The sequence below is a fragment of the Vombatus ursinus genome, unplaced genomic scaffold (assembly GCF_900497805.2).
Source record: "Vombatus ursinus unplaced genomic scaffold, bare-nosed wombat genome assembly UNPS02014793.1, whole genome shotgun sequence".
Lineage (NCBI taxonomy): Eukaryota > Metazoa > Chordata > Mammalia > Diprotodontia > Vombatidae > Vombatus > Vombatus ursinus.
Genome location: NW_020954571.1, coordinates 24468001 through 24489321, shown reverse-complemented (window position 1 = coordinate 24489321; position 21321 = coordinate 24468001). Strand labels below are relative to the sequence as shown.

Below are 21321 nucleotides of genomic sequence, written 5' to 3'. Positions count from 1 at the left end.
TAAAAAGCACTAAGCAGTTTCCCAAACGTAGGCCAGCTTACTCTCTTCCTCTTTGATTCTGGGCCCAGCTCATTGTTCTTGCATAGCGTCTGTCTAAGATATGTGTGCGGAAGGATTAGCTCCAAGGGCCGTCCGCCCAACTGTATATCATAGCCTGGACAATAGGCCTTTTTTCATTCACTGGTTTTTCCAGTGTGACTAACTATCCTAAACTATTTTGAGTGATTATAGATCTCTCTTAGGAGAATCTATAATATTATTGGGCTTAATGTAGTCAGCACAATAATAACTGATATTTTTTGAAATTTTATTGAAATCTTTTGTTTTTATATTGGTTTCCCAATATATTCCTTTCCCTCCCCCATGCAGAAAGTCATCCCTTATAACGAAGAAGAAAAAAGGGAGAAAAAGGAACCCAGCAAAACTAACCAAGGTCTGATAGTATATGTAGTGGTCCACATCCATAGTTTCCTGCTGCTAGAAAGGGAGAGAAGTGTGTTCTTTTTTAAACTAAAATTTTATATTTTTAATCAGCAAAAATCTACCTTCTCTCACTTCTACCTCCCACCTTCTTCCCCTTTCTATTGAGAAAGAGAGGGAAAAAACCAAACCAGTTCCCCAGTGATCATTTAAAAAAGTCTCAATCTGCACTCCTTCACCAAGGAGCTTCATTCTCATATCACTTAACTGGGGCCAAACTTGGTCATTATATAACAGATAGTTATTTTAAGACACTTTCTGTTGATAAATTTTGCTTCAATTACATTCTGTAATCCCTTACCATCCTCCCAATCAAATCCTCCATGGATGCATAATCACAGAAAACAGTCAAGGAAAACTACGTAAATATGTGATTGTGACTGACAGACTGTACGTGTGTTGTTCAGTCATTTAAGTCGTGTCTGACTCTTCGTGACCCCAGTTGGGGTTTTCTTGGCAAAGATATTGGAGTGGTTTGCCATTTCCTTCTCCAACTCATTTTACAGATGAGTAACTGAGGCAAACAGGGTTAAGTGACAGGGTGTCACACCGCTAGTAAATGTCTGAGGTCAGATTCGAGCTTAGGAAGATGAGTGAATCTTCCTAATTCCAGGCCTGGGGCTCTATCTACTGAGCCATCTTGTTGCCCTATGTACATGTGAGCCATCCGTAATAAAGATGATTCTGGCATTGAGATGAAAAGTGGATCAGAAGGGGAAGACTGAAAGACTATTTAAGTAGTCCAGGTATGTGGCAATATGGTAATTGGGATGGGGGCAGTCAGAACAGAGAGGAAAGGAATGATGGAGATATGAAAGTGAAATCGACAGAACATGGAACATTCAGTGCTTTTTGCTACTGAGTGATTTTGCGGTAGCCAGAATTTATTTCATTTATGAGCTTGCTCTTTATTTCAGTTATCTTTCTGTGAAGTCTCTTATTTCTTTGGAGTAGTTTAAGATCAAAGCCTAGCCACAGCATTGAGGGGCTCCACTTCCTTCTGAATGTGGCCTCCATGGGGCCTACTTGGTCTGAAGGCTCCATGTCGTCTTGACAGAGGGGAGGGCCCTTTTTTTTTTTTTTTTTTTTACTACTAGGGCTGCAGTGTGTATCCTGAGAGGCCTGCTCAGAGTTGATGTGGAGAACATTAGCAGGAAGTTGTGGGTTCCAGATGTGACTCACTCTTAAGTAACCCAGTGAAAGGGAGATTTCTGCATGTGTGGACCGAGTGAGTTGGATCTTATTGAGAAGGGAGGCCTGAATTGAAGAAGGCCAAAGTCCTCTTGTTTCCTTGGGAGACAGCAGTTAGAGGAGGAAGGGGAAGAGTAGGAAGAGGAAGAAAACAAGGTATGAAAGGTAAAGTCTGATTTTTTTTGTTATTTTCCCCAAAGGGAACCGGAAGTTTGAGCAATATGTCTGTTCAAAACAGGCCAAGGGAAGTCAGTGAAACAGACTGAACTCAGTCTTACTAGGGGGTGCAACTGATGAAATTGCCTAGGTGAGTGTGAGTCAGAATATTTCTCATAAAAGGTCACAACTAGTTTGGGTTTTTAACCTGAGTACAGTGGCTGGTGTGGTAGGCATTGAGGGATGGGGGAGAGTGCTGAATGCTGGGAGAGGCCTCGAGACTTCGGTTTTGAAGCAGACCCTAAACCATTCCTTTTCTCTAGTCAGGTTGGGTGTGGGGTGGTACTTGTAGTCAAGTGGGCAGGGGCAGTTTGGTATGTGGCTGTTGCAGAGACCGTGGTGAAGCTGAGGTCAGGAGAACTAGTCCAGTGCCAGCTTTGTCCCTAGTAAGTCACGTGACCACAGGCAGGCCATCTCCCTTCCCCTCTATCCCCAATGGATGACAAGATCTAGCTCTTAAACGTTTTACAATTCTCAGACTTGCTAAAAAACTTAATTTTAGAACTTCTCTGTCTTCTAAGATCTTATCCTCCTGCTCTGTGCCTCCTCCCCCTAACTGGCTGTTGCCTTGTATATATGTACAGGGCTGGTGTTTCTTTCATTCCCCTGGTTGGTTTCATTTCTGGCAACACGGGAGGGTGGGTTTTAGAAAGAAAAACTATCTCTTGGGTTTTTTTCTTAATAATATTTTATTTCCCCTAATTACATGGAAGAAGATAGTTTCAACATTCATTTTTGTAAAAATTTTGAGTTCCAAATTTTTCTCCCTCCTCTCTCCCCAAGACACCAAGCAATCTGATATAGGCTCTCCATGTACAATCATGTTAAGCATATTTCCACATTAGTCATGCTGTGGAAGAAGAATCAGAACAAAAGGGAAAAACCACAAACAGGGGAAAAACACAAAAAAGGTGAAAATAGCATGCTTCAATCTGCATTCAGACTCCACAGTTCTTTCTCTAGATGTGGATAGCTTTTTCCATCATGAGTCTTTTGGAATTGCCTTGGATCATTGCATTGCTGAAAAGAGCTAAGTCTAGATAGTTGATCATCGCACAATGTTGTTGTTACCGGGTACAATGTTCTCCTGGTTCTGTTCACTTCACTCAGCATCAGTTCATGTAAGTCTTTCCAGGTTTTTCTGAAATTGCTTGTTCATCATTTCTTACAGCACAATAGTATTCCGTTACATTCATATACCACAACTTGTTCAGCCATTCCTCAATTGATGGGCATCCCCTCAATTTCCAATTCTTTGCCACCACAGAAAGAGCTGCTATGAATATTTTTGTACACGTGGGTCCTTTTCTCTTTTTTATGATCTCTTTGGAATATAGACCTAGTAGTAGTATTACTGGATCAAAGGGAATGGGTAGTTTGGTTGCCCTTTGGGCATAGTTCCAAATTGCTCTCCAGAATGGTTGGATCAGTTTACAACTCCACCAACAATGCATTAGTGTTCCAATTTTCCCACATCTTCTCCAACATTTATCATTTTTTCTTTTCTGTTGTATTAGTCAATCTGATAGGTGTGAGGTGGTACCTCAGAGTTTTTAAAATTTACATTTCTCTAATCAATAGTGACTTAGAACATTTTTTCATATGACTGTAGATAGCTTTAATTTCTTCATCTGAAAACTTGCCTGTTCATATCCTTTGATCACTTATCAATTGGGAAATGATTTTTATTTTTACTATATATTTCTCTATATATTTTAGAAATTAGGCCTTTATCAGAGACACTGGCTGTAAAAATTGTTTCCCAGCTTTCTGCTTTCCTCCTAATCTTGGTTGCATTGGTTTTGTTTATGCAAAACCTTTTTAATTTAATGTAATCAAAATTGTCCATTTTGTATTTCATAATGTTCTGTATCTCTTGTTTGGTCATAAATTCTTCCCTTCTCCATAGATCTGACAGGTAAACTATTTCTTATTCTCCTAATTTGCTTATGATATCACCCTTTACGTCTAAATCATGTACCCATTTTGACCTTATCTTGATATAGGGTGTTTATACCATACTATTTTCCAGTTTTCCCGGGAGTTTTTGTTAAAGAGTGAGTTCTTATCCCAGAAGTTGGAGTCTTTGGGTTTATCATTTACTATTGTGTCTTATGTATCTAACCTATTCCACTGATCCACCTATTTCTCAGCTTTTTTTTTTTTAAGGTTAAATGGAACATTTAAAATGGAGTCCCTTTTCTAGACCTTATGGAGGGTGTTAGGTAGAGACTTTGTCATAGGTTGGGTCCTGAAGACTCTGGGTTCCTAGTAGAAGTAGTGGAAGGAGATAAGACTTTGGGAATGTGGCACATTTTTGGAATTTGGCACAATTTTGGGAATTTGGGCACAACTTCTGGGAGACACAGTGCTGCCCTGTCCCTTCCCCTTCAGTGTGTCTTGGATGTGAGTGATGGCAGAGGTACCCTTGAAGAACCAGAGACAGGCAGTCATCAAATCTGCCATTAAATGCACTGGATCCTTATTCCCTGGGTAAGGTCAGTTAGTAGATTGTCCTTCCAGAGTCACTTCGTAAGACCTTAGACTTAGAACCGGAAGGGACTTTACAGATTATCTGTTCAAATCCATTTTACACACGAGAACTTAGGACTGTAGAAATTAATGATAATGATAATAATAACAACAACAACTAACGTTTATACAGTGCTTACTGTGCCAGGGACTGTGCTAAGTGTTTTACAATTATTATCTCATTTAATCCTTACAACAACCCTAGGAGGTGGGTGCTACTTTACAGATGAGGAAACTGAGGCAGGAAGAAGTAAAATGACTTGCTGAGGGTCACACAGGTGGTATGTGAGGCTGAATCTGAACTCGAGTCTCCCTGACTCCAGGCCCAACACTCTGTCCATTCCACCGTCTAGCTGCCCCTGACAACAAGGAATGATTTGTCCAAGGTTACATGGGTAGAAACTAAGTAAATAGTAGACTTAGGGTTCACACCCTGATCTCTAGACTTTCCTGACTTTTAGTCTTTCAACTGTAGGGATCCCCCTCCCCCACAAATGGATTAGAATTGGGGTGCTTGGTGAACTCCCTTGTTTTCTAGACTAGCCTTCAAATAGCTGTTCACTTAAGGTGAATGGCAATGAGGGTGGCAGAGTCATTTTTATAATTTTATGCTGAGTTAATCTGAGGCAAAACATCAGCAAAGAATGTTAGAGCCAGATGGAATTTTCGAGCCTAGAAGGTTAGAGCCAGAACTTAGGTCATAGACTGTTAGAAGTGGAATGGCTCTTAGAACTTAGAATAAATAATGTCAAGATGGGAAGAGACCCTAGAAACCCCCTCCTTTTGCAGATGAGAAAAATTAGGGCCCAGAAAAGTAAAGGGACTTGCTTGGCATCACATGGTGAGTTAGGAGTAGAAGGACTGGGGTGAGAACCCAGACCTCCTGATTCTTTTCTAATGTTCTTTCTGCAGTTTGACAATATTTCACTTGGGCAATTGGAACGTTTTGGCCCCTGGGGCAGAGGAAAGGAAATTGTATATTCTTGAGATAGTACCTGGGGCAGGGCTTGTAGATGAGTTCTACAGGAAGTTATTGTAAAAATTGATTTTCCAGGTTTTAATGTTGATTTCTTATTCAAATCTGAGAGGCCAGTGCAATATTTTTTCTTGGAGCAGGCTGGTCTGTGGTGCTTAAAAAAAATAAAAGAAAATACCAAAATACAAAGACTTTTCTTATGTCTCTTTCTCTGTGTAGTCTGGGTTCAGCTTTTCTTCAAGCCTCTTATTTATGTAGTTCCATGTTTTCTAGCCCAATAGATTTTTGAGCTTCTTGAGAGCAGGGACTTTTTTTTGCTTTTTTTTTTTTTATCTCCAGCACTTAGTACAATACCTGGCATAAAATAAATGTTTATGATTGACTGACTTATGGAGTGAACCTGATCCCCACATACCTTCCCTCTTTGTTCTTGTAAACTGCACTGGAGCCCAAGAATGAAAGCCTCCCACCTTTATGTCTTTGCTATAGTTGTTGTGGGGTGTATGGAGTGCTCAGGCAGGACTAGCACCTCTGGTTTGAGGGATGTTCAGTCTTTTTCTGGGCTGATCATCTTTGGTGAACATCTTTACCAAACTCTCACCTGTGTCTCCAAGAAGCTGTAGCATACTCAGCAGCCACACCCTGGTAAAATTGTCTCAGCAGATGGATTAAACAGGGCATGCATGGGTGAGTTAGGGGGATGTCTACCTCAAGCACAGTAAGACTTCCTCGGTGGAAGGAGTAGATCAGAACAATTTGTTCCAGTGGCCATGAAGGCTGCTGAAGTAGGCTTTGTGCAGAGCTTAGAGCTTGGTCAGACGTTGAAGATGCCAAGGTGATCCGCTGCATCCTGAGTCAACGCCAGTTGTTCTGACTTTTGTCCTGCCACTGGACTTTGATGACTGTAAGAGTCAGTGAGGCTGATGACTTTGTGCAACTTTGCATCAAATCCAGTTCATGAGCAAGTCAAGACATCACCCGTGATGTCATTGATCCTCTATGAAAATGAAGGGCGAATAACAACCCTTTGGGTTAATAATAACAGATGAGGATAATAATACTCCCAATAGTTGTTGTGAAGAAAATGTTTTACAAACTTTAAAATACTCTATCAGTACGAGTTTTGAAGTAATTTTTGTTGTTCAGTCATTTCAGACTCTTTGTGACCCTATTTGGGGTCTTCTTGGCAAAGATCCTGGAGTACTTTGTCATTTCCTTCTCCAGCTCATTTTTCAGATGAGGAAACTGAGACAAACAGGGTGAAGTGACTTGTCCAGGGTCACACAGCTAAGTAAGTGTCTGAGGCCAGATTTGTACTCAGGAAGATGAGTCTTCCTGAAGCACTCATCCACTGTGCCACCTAGCTGCCCCTTTTAAATAATAGGGCTGGGATTTGAATGCAGATTGTCCGATTTAAAATCTGAGGCTCTTTCCATTATGCCTTTGCTACCTTAGGAAGTGTAAGTATGTCCAAAATATGGTCTGCTGTATTGTAGAGCTAGATAGAACTGCTGTTTGAATTAGCCAAAGTCTTGGGTTTTTCAGGGCCACAGCTTCCCTCTTTGGAAGGGCAGAGAGATCTGAGAGATGGCAGAGATCACTGAGAGCACAGCTCTGATGGCTCCTAAGGAAGTGGGGACCTCACCTCACACCGTTCTGAGTTAGAGAGATCATGAAAACTTCCAAGTTGTTCATCTTCCCTTTAGAAGTCCCCAGGCTGCTAGGGTGCCTCCAGATAAAAGGATAGCAGGGTTGACCCTCCAAAGAAGAGAGCTCTAGGCATGTGTGGAAGAAGGTATTTTGAGAGGGCAAGGAAACTTTCAGGTATTCTTTTATTCTTTGTACACCTTCAGTAGCCTGCTCTAGCTAATCATGTTTGTAAGATGATAACAGTGGACTACCTTGGCCTTTAATTTGCTGTGAAAACATTGTTTAAAGAGAGTTTTAAAAAATGTGTACAACAGTGGTCTGTTGTTGATGAGATATGTCAGAATCATAGAATTTAAAGCTTGAAAAACCCTTTGAGATTATTTAGTAATAACCTCTCATTTTCCCCTCACTTTACTGAGGGGAAGCTGGGGCCCCAGGAAGGAGGGCACCCAGCATGTGTGTTGACAGTGGTTAGCTGTAGAGCTGGGATCAGAACCCTGGTCTTCTGCCTTTCCACTGGGGGGCTTTCTGCAACACGGGAGATTTCAGTGCCTGAAAGTGAAGCAGACGATGAATCCTTGAGCCTTCGTGAGGTCATGTTGCTGGGCTTCCTGCCTTCAGACAGATGATGACTATATGGAAAACCATTCGAGCCAAGTGATTTAAAAGGATCCTCAGGGAGACAGATTCCACAGCCTAGTTTGACAGTTTGCTCTCAGTTTAAACCTTGAGCTCAGCAGGAAGTTCTCCTCTGAGATCTTCTGGTCTAATACAGAACTCCCCCAGGGAAGCTCACTTTGCTTAAATGCATGAGTGAGTAGCTGTTGTGTTGTTCTTCCTCTTCCCAGACTGGGCACAGGCCTGCTGGGGTAAGGGGGTACGGGTGGGTCTGGGGGGGGCGGATGCAGGGTTGTTGTTGTTATGTTTTGGGAAAGGCCTGGAGATGGTGGGTTTGGCAGGGGAGCAGTGAGAGATGGCGTGACCTTAGTAGCCACAGCTGCTGCTGGGCTGAGTAGAGATGGCAGTCCCTCTCAGGACCTAATTTGTATCATAGGGAAGTTCAGTCTCTTCAGCCGAGTAGGCAGTAGCAAATACCATTGGGCAGTATTATGGCAGCTAGATGGCACAGTGGATGGAGCTTTGGACCTGGAGTCAGCAAGTTGTTGTTCAGTTGTTTCAGTTGTGTCCTACTCTTTGTGACCCCATTTGGGGTTTTCTTGGCAAAAATACTGGAGTGGTTTGCCATTTTCTTCTCCATATCATTTTACAGATGAGGAAACTGAGGCAAACAGGATGAAGTGGCTTGCCACTTCACATAGTTAGCAAGTGTCTGAGGCTGGATTTGAGCTTGGGTCTCCCTGACTCCAGACCCAGCGCTATATCCACCTCACCACCTAGCTGCCCTGGAGTCAGGAAGACTTGAGTTCAAATCCAGCCCCAGCCATTTATTAGTTCTGACCCCTGGGCTAATTACTTGACCTTCTAAGCTGCAGTTTCCTCATCTGTAAAATGGGGATAATAACAGCACCTACTTTACAAGGTTATTGTGAGGATCAAATGAGATAGTATATGTAAAGTGCTTCACAAACTCTTATACATTATATGAATACTAGTTAACATCATCATCATCTTCAGAGATGGAAAAATGCTTCCCTATTGACTCTCACTTAAAATTCAGACTCCCCTGTTTGACATTTAAGCACTTCACCATTGTGGTCTGTGTTTCCAGCCTCACTACACATTCTTCTTCTTTACTGTTCCAACTTGGCTGCTTATCATTCCCAAAAATACCTTTGTGCAGACTGTCCCCCATTGCCTTGAATAGATTCTCTCCTCGTGTCCATGTCGTAGAATCCCTGGCTAGCTTTCCTCACGGCTCAGCTCATGTTCTACTGTCTACTTAAAGCCTATTATCCTCCTCACTCCCCACCAAGTTTCTATTGCCCCGCACCATAGAAAATATTTTTAATTTAGTTTGTATTTACCTGTATTTTTGTGTTTACCTGTATATCCATGTTGCTGTCCCAAATGGAATATAAGCTTCTTATGGATAAGGACTGTTTCATTATTTTCTCTCTATTCATAGATATAAATGCTTAACAGCACCCTGTCTGGTGCAGAGTTGATGCATAATAAAAGCTTGTTGGATACATGAATGAATGCATGACAGCAATCTGCCTATTTGTTTATAATTTTCATTGTATAACACCTTATGGCTCACAGAGACTTTTTACACATATTTTATATGTATGAAATTATCCCACTTGATTCAATACTCACAGTGAATTGTAGAAGATTCTTGTTATTGTCACCGTTTTACACATGAGGGACCTAAAGCTCAGACATTAAATAGTGACTTGCCCAAGGTCACATAGTGTGAAGATTGGTCAGGATTTGGACCTGGGCCTTCTGTTAGGAAGGCATCATGATGAAGTAGAAAGAGCAATGGAATACCTGAATTCCATGCCACTTACCCGTGTGACCTTGGGAAAGACACGACTTCTCTGGGCCTCAGTTTCCCTATCTGTAAAATGAAGTGTTTCAACAAGATGACCTCTGAGGTCCTTTCCAGCCCTAGACCTGTCATCCAATGACAAATGATTTCTAAATCTGTCGTTCTTTCCATTCTCTAGTTACCTGTGCATTCTCCTACCCAGCTCTTCATTTTGCTTTCCAGTCACACATGCTTTGCTTTAGAGGTAGCATCCTCTGGACTCATCACAGCTATTCTGTATTTTGGAACACAGTTTCATCATAGTGCTGCTTCCAGACTGTCCAAACCTGACCTTGGGTCCAGCATCCCAGAATCCTACAATGTCAGAGCTGTGCTAGGAGTAGTATAGCTGTATCAAAGGGTATATACTGTTTAGTAACTTTTATAATTCTAAATTGTTTTCCAGAGTAATTGTACCTGTTGATAGGTTCACCAATACTACGTACATCCTTGTGTCTTTTTTTCCTATATCCCTTTCATCATTTATCATTTTACTTCTTTTTTGTTCATCTTTGATAATCTGATGAGTGTGAAATGGAATCTCTGATTTGTTTATTTTACATTTCCCCAATTAATAGTGATTTTGGAGCATTTTAAAAAATAAAGCTATAGGGGCAACTAGGTAGAGCAGTGGATAGAGCTCCAGTCTTGGAGTCAGGAGGACCTGAGTTCAAATCCGGCCTCAGACACAGAACACTTAACTAGCTGTGTGACCTTGGGCAAGTCACTTAACCCCATTGCCTAGCAAAATAAAAAAAAATTTCTTTTTAAAATATGGCTGTAGATAGTCTGTGTTTCTTCTCTTGAGAACTGCCTATTCATAACCTAGAATATTTATCAGTTGGGGCATGGCTGTTACTCTATGAAGTCTCCTACCCAGCTATTTATCTTGTTTTCTAAATTTGAAGGAATTCTTTATATATCTTGGAAATAAGACCTTTGTCAGAGAATCTTCTTGCAAAGATTTTTTCCTAGTTGTGTCTCTTTTAATCTTAGCTTTGTTGGATTTTTTATGCAAAAACTTTTGAATGTTATTTAATAAAAATTATCCATTTTATGGATAATTTTCTGCAATCCTCTCTATCCCATATTGTGTCATGAATTTTTCTCCTATCCAGAGACCACATAGTCAATTTTTCCCCATGTTTCTCTAATCTGTTTTTGGTGTGACATTTTATTGGTTAGCAGGGTGTTGGTATAAAATGTGAGGTTTGGTCTAAATATAATTTTTGCCATAATGCTGTCCAGTTTTCCTAAAAGTTTTTGTCATTTAGTAAGTCTTTATACCAGTGGCTTAGATCTTTGTGTTTATCAAATACTAGGCTAGATACAAAATACATTTGCTTCTGTATGTTGTGTAGGTAATCTCTTCCAATGACTGATCTCTCTATTTTTTACCAAATTGTTTTGAAAATTGTTGCTTTATGGTATACTTTGAGATTTGACATTGATAGGTCCCCTGTGTTCCTACTTCTTTTCATTTGTTTCCCTTGAGATTATTTTTTGCCACCCCAGGAAATTTGTTATTATTTTCTCTAGATCTATAAAGTAACCCTTTGGTAATTTGGTAAGTTAATTTAGGTAGTATTGCCATTTTTAATACATTGAGTCATCCTAGCCATAAGTAGTTAATGTTTTTCCAATTAAAGGTCTTTATTTCTATAAATACTGGATTGTAGTCATACTTATATAGTTTTTATCTTGGTAGGTAGATTCCCAAGTATTTTATACATTCTTTTTTTTATTTTTAGTTTTCAACATTCACTTCCACAAGATCTTGAGTTCCAAATTTTCTCCCCATCTCTCCCCTCCCCCACCCCAAGATGGTGTGCATTCTGAATACCCCTTCTCCTGGTCTGCTCTCCCTTCTATCACCCCTCCTCCATCCTCTCCCCCTTCTGTTTTCCCATAGGACAGGATAGATTTCTATACCCTATTGCCTGTATATCTTATTTCCCAGTTATATGTAAAAACAATTTTTAACATTTATTTTTAAAACTTTGGGTTCCAAATTTTCTCCCTTCCTCCCTGCCCACCCACCTAATTGAGAAGGCAAGCAACTTGGGGCAGCTTTGTGGTGCAGTGGATACAGCACCAACCCTGGATTCAGGAGGACCTGAGTTCAAATCTGGCCTCAGACACATAACACTTACTAGCTGTGTGATCCCGGGCAAGTCACTTAACCCCATTGCCTAGCCAAAAAAAAAAAAAAAAAAAAAAGAAAAGAGAAGAGAAGAGAAGGCAAGCAACTTGATACAGATTATACATGTGTAGTCATGCAAAACACTTCCATAATAGACATGTTGTGAAAAACTAACTGTATTTCCCTTCATCCTATCCCACCTACCATTTATTCCATTCTCTCCTTTGACCCTGTCCCTCCTCAAAAGTGTTTGCTTCTGATTATCCCCTCCCCCAATCTGCCTTCCCTTCTATCATCCCCCCTCTCTTATCCCCTTCCCCCCTATTTTCTCATAGGGCAAGACAGATTTCCATGCAACTGAGTATGTATGTTATTCCCTCCTTAAGCCAAATCCAATGAGAGTAAGAGTCATTCATTCCTTCTCACTTCCCCCCTCTTCCCCTCCACGGTAAAAAGCTTTTTCTTCCCTCTTTTATGTGAGATAATTTACCCTATTCTACCTCTCCCTTTCTCCTTCTCCCTGTACAATCCTCTCTCACCCCTTTATTTAATTTTTTAGATATCATCCCTTCATATTCAACTCACTCTGTGCCCTCTGTCTATATATATTCCCTCCTACTATCCTAATACTGAGAAAGGTTTTATGAGTTACAAATATCATCTGTCCATGTAGGAATGTAAACAGTTCAACTTTAATAAGTCCCTTATGATTTCTTTTCCTGTTTACCTTTTCATGCTTCTCTTGAGTCTTGTATTTGAAAGTCAAGTTTTCTATTCAGCTCTGGTCTTTTCATCAGGAATTCTTGAAATTCCTCTATTTCACTCAATGTTCATTTTTCCCCCTTAAGGATTACACTCAGTTTTGCTGGGTAGGTGATTCTTGGCTGTAGTCCTATCTCCTTTGACCTCTGGAATATCTTATTCCAAGCCTTCTGATCCCTTAAGGTAGAAACGGCTAAATTTTGTGTTATCCTGATTTCCACCATACTTGAATTGTTTCTTTCTGTTTGCTTGCAATATTTTTTCCTTGACCTGGGAACTCTGGAATTTGGTTATAATATTCCTAGGAGTTTTCCTTTGGGGATCTCTTTCAGTAGGTGATCAGTGGCTTCTTTCAATCTCTATTTTATCCTCTGGTTCTAGAATATCAGGGCAGTTTTCCTTGATAATTTCTTGACACATGATGTCTAGGCTCTTTTTTTTTTATCATGACTTTCAGGTAGTCCAATAATTTTAAAATGATCTCTCCTGGATCTATTTTCCAGGTCAATTGTTTTTCCAATGAGATATTTCACATTGTCTTCTATTTTTTCATTCTTTTTGTTTTGTTTTATAATGTCTTGATTTCTCATAAAGTCAATAGCTTCCATTTGCTCCATTCTAATTTTTAAGGAAGTATTTTCTTCAGTGAGCTTTTGGACTTCTTTTTTCATTTTACCAATTCTGCTTCTTAAGGCATTCTTATTGGCTTTTTGGACCTCTTTTGCCATTTGGGTTAGGTGGTTTTTTAAGGTGTAATTTTCTTCAGTATTTTTTTGGGTCTCTTTAGTAAACTATTGACTTGCTTTTCATGATTTCCTTGCATCACTCTCATTTCTCTTCCCAGTTTTTCCTCTACTTCTCCTACTTGCTTCTCAAAATCCTTTTTGAGCTCTTCCATGGCCCGGGACCAATTCATATTTTTCTTGAAGGCTTTGGATGTAGGAGCTTTGACTTTATTGTTTTCTTCTGGTTGTATGTTTTGATCTTTCTTTGTCACCAAAGAAAAATTCTATGGTCTGACTTTTTTTTTTGTGAAGTTTGCTCATGATCCCAGCCAATTAGTTGAGTTATAAACGCTTTGTTAAGGTAGGGGTCTGCTTCCAGTGTGGAGAATGTACTATCCCAAGCTTCAGGGGTTTTGTGCAGCTGTTTTTAGAGATACTTCTAGGGACCTATAACTTTTCAGTTCTTCCAAGGTGGTATGATCAAGCGTGAGGTGTTTGCTCCTTTCCTGGCCTGTGCTTTGGTCTGTGAGTGACCACAAGCACTCTTTTCTGCCTTGGAACTGTGAGGAGGATTCCCTCTCCACTGCTACCACAAGTTCCACCACCACAAGTTCCACCATGCCAATGCTCCTCTTTGCCACCCAGGACTGTGACCCAGATCCAAGCAGGGGCAAAGCAAGAGAATCCTGCCTCAGTGCCAGCAAAGAGATCTCTGCAGTCCCTCTCTGATTAGCCGCTCCATCCCCCCTGTCTGTGGGCCAAGAGCTCTGGAAGCAGCCACCACCCTGGGGCTACATCAGACTGGGGCCGGACTGAGCTCCTCTCTCATGGTGGTCTGACATACCTTTCCTACTGACCTTCTAAGTCATCTTTGGCATTTGTGGGTTGTGAAGTCTGGAAACTGCCACAGCTCCACCTGATTCAGTCCCCTGAGGTCTGCTTCAGGTTGGCTGAAGCCCTGTTTTTGCCTGCGGGGGCCAACACTGCACTGTGCTTCTCTCCCAGCCTGGTGCAACAGACCTTTTCAATCAACCATTTAGGTTGTTTTGGGCTAGAAATTTGTTTCACTCTGTCTTTTTGTGGGTTATACTGCTCTAGAATTTGTTTAGAGCCATTTTTTATAGGTATTTGGAGGAGTTTAGGGGAGAGCTCAAGCAAGTCACTGCTTTTACTCTGCCATCTTGGCTTCATCCCTGTATTTTATACATTCTGAGGTAATTTTAAGTGACTCTATCTCTTTCTGCTGGAAGTAGGAGAAGAGTATAGCTCATGCCATTTCTGGAGGCTAAACCACCAAAGTTTGGAGCTCTGTGAGTCTGATTTCTATGACCTTACCTCTTACTATTTGCCTCCTTCCCACCCCTTCAACTGGGGAAATAAGTTTAGGATGGAGCGTATATGTGGGAGTAACAGATGAGAGACAGACAGACAAGCAGAGACATACACAGAACATGAGAGAGAGAGAGAGATCCCCAGAGACAGACACTGAGTCAGTCACTCAACAAGTATTTTTTTAGCATTTATTTTATTTTTAAAAATTAATGTATTTAAAAATATTATTGATCAATTTTAACATTCTTTTAAAAATTAGTTTCATATTCTCTCTCCCTTGTACCCCTCCCCCACCTAATTATGAAGACAAGAAATGTGATATCAATTATACATATGAAATTATGCAAAACATATTTCCATGTTAGACATGTTGCAAGAAAAAAAGAAAGTGAAAAAAATATTCTTCAATCTGCATTCATCTTCCATCAGTTCTTTCTGTGGAGGTAGATAGCTTTTTTTCATCATAAGTCCTTCAGAATTGTCTTATATCATTGTATTGATCAGAATAGCTAAGTCATTCACAATTCTTCATCATGCAGTATTGATGTTGCTGTATATAATGTTATCTTGGTTCTGGTCACTTCACTTTGCATCAGTTAATATATGTCTTCCCAGGTTTTTCTGGAACCATCTTGCGTGTCATTTTTTAAAAAAATTAATTAATTTTTAGTTTTTAACATTCACTTCTATAAACTTTTGAGTTTTAAATTTTCTCTCCCTCCCGTCCCTCCTCCCTCCCTAAGAAGGCATGCAATCTGATATAGGCTCTACATATACATTCCTATTAAACATATTTTCACATTGCTCATGTTGTAAAGAAGAATTAGAACCAATAAGAGGAACCACAAGAAAGAAGAAACAAAACAAAACAGAAGACAAAAAAAGAGCAAATAGTATGCTTCGGTCTCCATTCAGATTCCATAGTTCTTTATCAGCAAGTATTTTTTAAGCCAAGCTTTATTATTTTCTAGGCATGGTGCTGAGTGCTGGGAATACAAATAGGTAAAAAGAAGAATTTCTGCCCTCAACTCAAGCTTACATATTAATGGAGGACAGTGGGGAGATACCTAAGTGAGGGCAAGGTGAAAGAGTCTGGAGAGTCAGGAGTGTAGCCCAGTGAGAAGTGAGCTATGGCTGGCTTGAGAACTTACTATTAGTGAGAACAGGGGACATCTTCAGGAGTGTAGACATCTCTAGGATGAGACGGATGGTGGTGAGTTGGGAGGAGATGGGCGAGATGATAAAGTCTGAAGAGTGAGCTGGACTGAAGACAGACCTCTCCTTTCCCCACAGAGAGAGGGACTGATGGGAGACAGAGCTAGATTTGAAGTCACATAGAGAAAGTAGGACAGAGAAAGAGAGAAATACAGAGACCCTCACAGAAAGACAGAGACTCACAGACAGAAAGAGAGATAAAGAGTAACAGACATAGACACAGACATAGTCAGGCAGACAGAGACATATAGGTCAGGAGAAGTTGAACCAGGGTAGGTGAAAATGTCAGCCTCCTTTTAAGGGAGGAAAGAGGTCTGGGGTTAATTTGGAGGAGAGGAAGAGGGTGTAGAGCTAGTAGGATGCCATTACATTGATCTGGGAACAGCTGAGAATTCTCTTTTCTTCTTTATGTCACAACACTTTGTCTAAATAAAAAGGGATGATACTATTTGTACCATTTATTTCATAGTTTTGAGAAAAACCTTTTTATAAGCCTTAAAACACTGTATACATTTGAATAGTTGATGATTGTGGTGGGCAGGAGTTATGTGTGTGTGTGTGTGTGTGTGGTTCTCCCCAAGGCTGTACTGTGGGGCCTTATTGACTTTAGGGAAAGCATCTTACTCTGCTTAAGGAACAGTTAAAATGTCATGAACTAAGGGCAGCCAGTTTCATTTGAAGATGAGTTGAAGGAACTAGGGATATTTAGCCTGGAGAAAAGAAAGTTTTGGAAGGATGTGATAGCTAACTTGAAGTACCCCAAAGGGCTGTCACTTGAGCGATTAGACTTGCTCTGTTTGGCTTCAGAGGGCAGAACTAGCAACAATGAATGGAAATTGATGGAGGATAATTCACACTTGATGTTAGGTGTTCAGAAGTGGAGTGGGTGACCTGAAAGACAGGTCAGTCAATCAACTAGCATTTATAAAGTGCCTGCCATGTACCAGGCACGATGCTAAGTGCTGGGGATACAAAAAAGGGGTAAAACCAGCCTGTCCTCAAGGTTTTACTCTCTTTTTCAGGAGACAACATGTAGATAACTAGGTTAAACCTCTTTTCAGCTCTTTAAACAAAAGCTGGAGATCCCCTTGTTGGGTATCTTATAGTGGTGAATTCTTTCTTGTGTGGGTTGGATCAGTGGATGACTAATGAGGTCGCTTCCAACTCTCAAATTCTGTTATTTTTGTGGTCAGCGGTAAGCCCCTATCAGGATGGGTGGGATGATGAGCAGAGTTAATATCTAGAAAAATGGTCAGAGATCAGCTGTTGAGACAGTAGGATGAGCCGCCTTCCTTGTGGGGTGAACCTTTCTGTCCGTAAGAGAGGGACTCCCTCTCCTGACCTCTGGACTAGTTCTTTTCTGACCTGTTGGGTTCTGTCCCTAGTTCTGTTACTACATGATCTTGGACAAGCTATTCTTTCAAGGCTTCACTCAGGTACCTCATAAAGCTTTCTTTGATTCTCCTAGTTTTGGTGGTCTTTCCCTCCTTAGATTACCTTGTATTTACTTATCTGTGTACATTTGGTGCTCTTCTTTCTCATAAAAGAATAGAAACTCTTTTTGGGCAGGAACTGTTTCCTTTTTAGGTCTTTGTATCCCCAGCACCTAGCACCATAGCAAGTACTTAATAAATATTGACTGAAGTTCTTCCTCTGGAGAAAACTTTGGGTGGATGAGAGTGTATCTAAGATCTTTTCCAACTCTAACAATCTGCCTTCCTTGATTTTAACCACCAGCTTGACTCCTTGAACACACTGTGGGTGAAAATGACTTGGGATGATTTGGGGGTTCTCCCAGCAGTGACCTAGATAGTGTAAGGAGCACAAGATTACTTTAACCTGGCTAAGCATCTAATTGGAGTGAGTGAGAGAGAGAGAGAGAGAGAGAGAGAGAGAGAGGGAGAGAGTGTGTGTGTGTGTATCCATCCATCTCTTGGTTTTTTTAGCCTCCTACACCTGGGTGTTGGTGAGAGTAAGCTGGGCAGGTGTTGGAGTATATCTTTGAAGTTTTGGGACTGCCCCAGGGGATGCTTTAATGGGGGAAGCCTTGTCTTTTTGAAGCACCCAGACTTCCTGGAGCCAGAGTTCTTGCCTCAGCATCACTCCTTATTTGTCCTGGAGTGGGTGATAAGTAGAGAGGAAGTTTAGCTTTCTGGAGAAGTAGGAAGAGAAGTTTGAAATGTACTCTCAGCTCTGAACCTTGCTAGACATCGAAGGGTTAACATCTAAATTTGGGACCTTGGATCCTTCTCCTTTTCTCTCTCTTCTCCTTTCTTTTCCCTTCCTCTTTCCTGCCAAAAGGAAAGGTTAAGAGCAGACTGTTGGGATGAAGGGGGTGAAGAAGATCAGGCTCATACAGAGCTTTTAAGGCATGTACCTAGTCCTTAGGGTTGATCCTGACTCCTCTTAAGGAGAGAGCTGTGATGCCCTGAAGCATTTGTTATTCTTCCTTTGTGGCTTGGCTTTTGGGGATGGGTGCTCTTCCCTGGCCTTCAAGTTGTTTTCCTCTTTAATGCCCAGAAAGCTGGAGGCTGCCCTGGGACTTGGCAGGATGTGATTTCTGCCTTGTGTTTGCCTAAGCTCCGTCTGTTAGCATTGTCATCTTGGTTCAGACTGCCACCTGAAAACCAATCCAGAGGTAATGTGATATAGCAGAAAGAATGTGAGTTCTGAGTCTGTTTCCTTACCTTTGATAATACTTGTACTATTCCCTCTCCACTCCCAGGAAAAGTGCTTTTTTTTTTCCTTCAGCCAACAAGCATTTATTTCTCCTTCCTGTCCTTTAACTTTCCCATTAGGCAAAACAAACAAACAAAAACCCCCCAACCACTGTTGTAACAAATATGCATAGTCAAGCAAAACAAATTCCCATTTGGGAATGTCCAAAAATATATGTCTCATTCTGTATCTTGAATCCATCGTCTCTCTGTCAGGAAGTAATTCTCATGGAATGCTGAATGGTCATTGCATTGATCAAATTTCTTTCATAGTTTGTATTTACAATATAATTGTTATTGCATAGACTGTTATTTTGGTGTTCTACTCAGACTCACCGTTCATCTGTTCATAAAACCTTTGTTTCTCTGAAATCATCCCCTTCATCATTTCTGATGCTACAGTAGTGTCCCATTGCATTCATATTTGTTCAGCCATTCTCTAATTGATGGGCACCACCTTTGTTTATACTTCTTTGACACTACCACAAGAGTTGCTATAGTTTGGATTTTTTTTTTTAATATATGGGTTGCTTTGGAATATAGGCATAGTAGTAGTATATGAGCAGCTCAGTGCCAAGAGCACCTGGCCTGGAGTCAGGAAGACTCATCTTCATGAGTTCAAATCTGGCCTCAGACACTTATTAGCTGTGTGACCCTGGGTAAGTCACTTAACCCTGTTTGCCTCAGTTTCCTCATCTGTAAAATGAACTGAAGAAGGAAATGGTAAACCATTCCAGTATCTTTGCTAAGAAAACCCCAATGGGGTTATAGAGAGTCAGACATGACTGAACAACAACAACAACAATAGCAGTAGTAGTATAACTGAGTCAAAGGGTATACACAGTCTAGTAACTTTTGGGACAGTTTCCAATAATTTTCCAGAACAGCTGGACCAATTCACAGACACACCAACAGTCCAATAATGTGCCTGTTTTGCCACAGCCCCTCCAGCTTTTTTCATTCAGAAAAGTGTTTTGTAAAACTTAAAATATGCTATATCAGTATGAACTGTGTTATTTTAACGGTTGTATATGGCCCTGAAGTCAGAGGACCTGGGTTCAAACTCTACCTGCGATACTTCTTTGAGAGGCAGCATGAAACCAGGAAGGCAGTGCTGAATTTGGAGTCTGAGGATCCAGGTTCACATCATGACTTTGCCATTTACTATGTGTGTGACCTTAGACAAGTCACTTAACCTTTTAGTATCTTGGCTTCCTCATTTGTAACACAATGGTGTTAGACTTAATCACCTCTAAGATGCCTTACAAAGTGATGCTTCTCTCTCTTATTATACATGTTGATGCTGAGCCATGGATTATGTCTATGGAAGAGAAACAGAGGGGGATTTGGGGTTCCCCTGAGGATCTGGCTTAGAAGGTGAGGGAATGAAGGACTGATGTAACTTTAATACTGAATTTTAATTAAAACACTCTCTTTTCAGTTTGGTATTGGCATGGTAAGAGGTCTCCTGATGTAAGGATTGAAGGAGGAAGACAGTGATGGTACTTTCTGGAGTCAACCATCCAGAAGTTTATAGTGGGTATAGGGAAGGTGAACTCATAGTTGGATAAAGGAAGCAAATGGATTGTGCTAGAGGGTATGGTCAGAGCCAAGGTCAAGAGCAAGAGTGGATTATACCAGTTTTTTACCATTCTTACTGTAATTTTTACTTTTCAATATGCTTTTAACCCCGTTATCTCCTTAGATCATTACTTTATTATTATGAGGTAGGCAAGGATTGTTGTCTCTGTTGGCCAGATGAAGAAACCAAGGCTCAGAGAGAAGTGATTTGCCCAGTGTCATGTAGATAGTTAATAGCAGAGTTAGACTAGAGTTTCTTCACAATATGGTATACCCCTCCAGGAGAGTATAAGCTCATTGAGGGCAGGTACTACTTTGTTCTTGTTTTTATAATCTTGGTCCCTAGCACAGTTTCTTTTTTACATACATACATACATATGTGTATATAATGTTATATATTAAATATGAATGTTCTACATTAAGTATATTCTATGTTAAGTACTTATGATTATGTACTTAATAAATGTTTGCTGAAATAAAAAAAAAATGAAAAAAAATTAAGCCCCTACTGTGTACTGGCAGGTAAAGAAAAGAAATGTTTTAAAGGAAATTATGTTCTCTATAGGTCTCCTGCTTGACAATCCAGTGCTTTTTCTGTTATACCAAAGGTTCTTAAGTACATAGACATCCTTTCAAATAAAAATTTTTATTTTTATTGATGTCTTTTTTTACATCATTAATTTTTGAATATCTCTCCCCCCCCCCCCCCCACATAGTGAGCCATACTTTGCAAGGAAGGAAAGGGAGGAACAAACATTTCTTAAGAGCGGGCTGTGTACCAGGCACTGTGCTAAGTGCTTCACACTTATTATCTTATTTGATCCTCACAATAACTCTGACAGGTAGATGCTATTATTGTCACCCTCATTTTACAGCTGAGGAATGGAGACAGACAGAGGTTAGATGTCTTGCCCAAAGTCTCACAGATAGTAAGTATCTGAGGCCCAATTTGAACTCGGCTTTTTCTGACTCCAGGCCCAGTGCTCTACCCATGGTGCTACCTTGTTGCCTTGAGGAGGAAGAAATGGGCTTGATCTGCCTAGGTCTTTTTGTTGGGCCCCTTGAGGTTACTTTGACTAATTCTACTTGAAGAAGGGAAAATTCAGTAAGGTGGGATGGAGCAAGCAGGTCTCAGAATTTGCTTCCCTAGCATCCTTTTTGAAGAGGAACCAGGGAATACACAATATATTCTAATTGGTGGTCCTTTGAAGATGAAGAGAGTAATTTGTTTTGTAATCAGGAATCTTTCTTTTAAAATCTCAAGAGTGGATTTATAAGGTCAGAGACTTAGACCTGGTAGTGATCTT

The 21321-nt window shown here is 40.5% G+C and overlaps 1 protein-coding gene across 5 annotated transcripts in view; it reads left to right on the top strand.

Annotated features, from left to right (window-relative positions):
- Positions 1–21321, top strand: part of ADCY7 (adenylate cyclase 7) — a 117483-nt gene that overhangs the window by 15770 nt on the left and 80392 nt on the right. Inside the window, exon 1 of one of the 5 annotated variants that reach the window (XM_027869781.1) lies at positions 1645–1836. The exons of the other annotated variants lie outside the window; for them this stretch is intronic. The gene's annotated coding sequence lies outside the window, so the exon portion shown is untranslated. Of the gene's footprint in view, positions 1–1644; positions 1837–21321 lie in introns of those variants that run through there. 5 annotated transcript variants of the gene reach the window in all.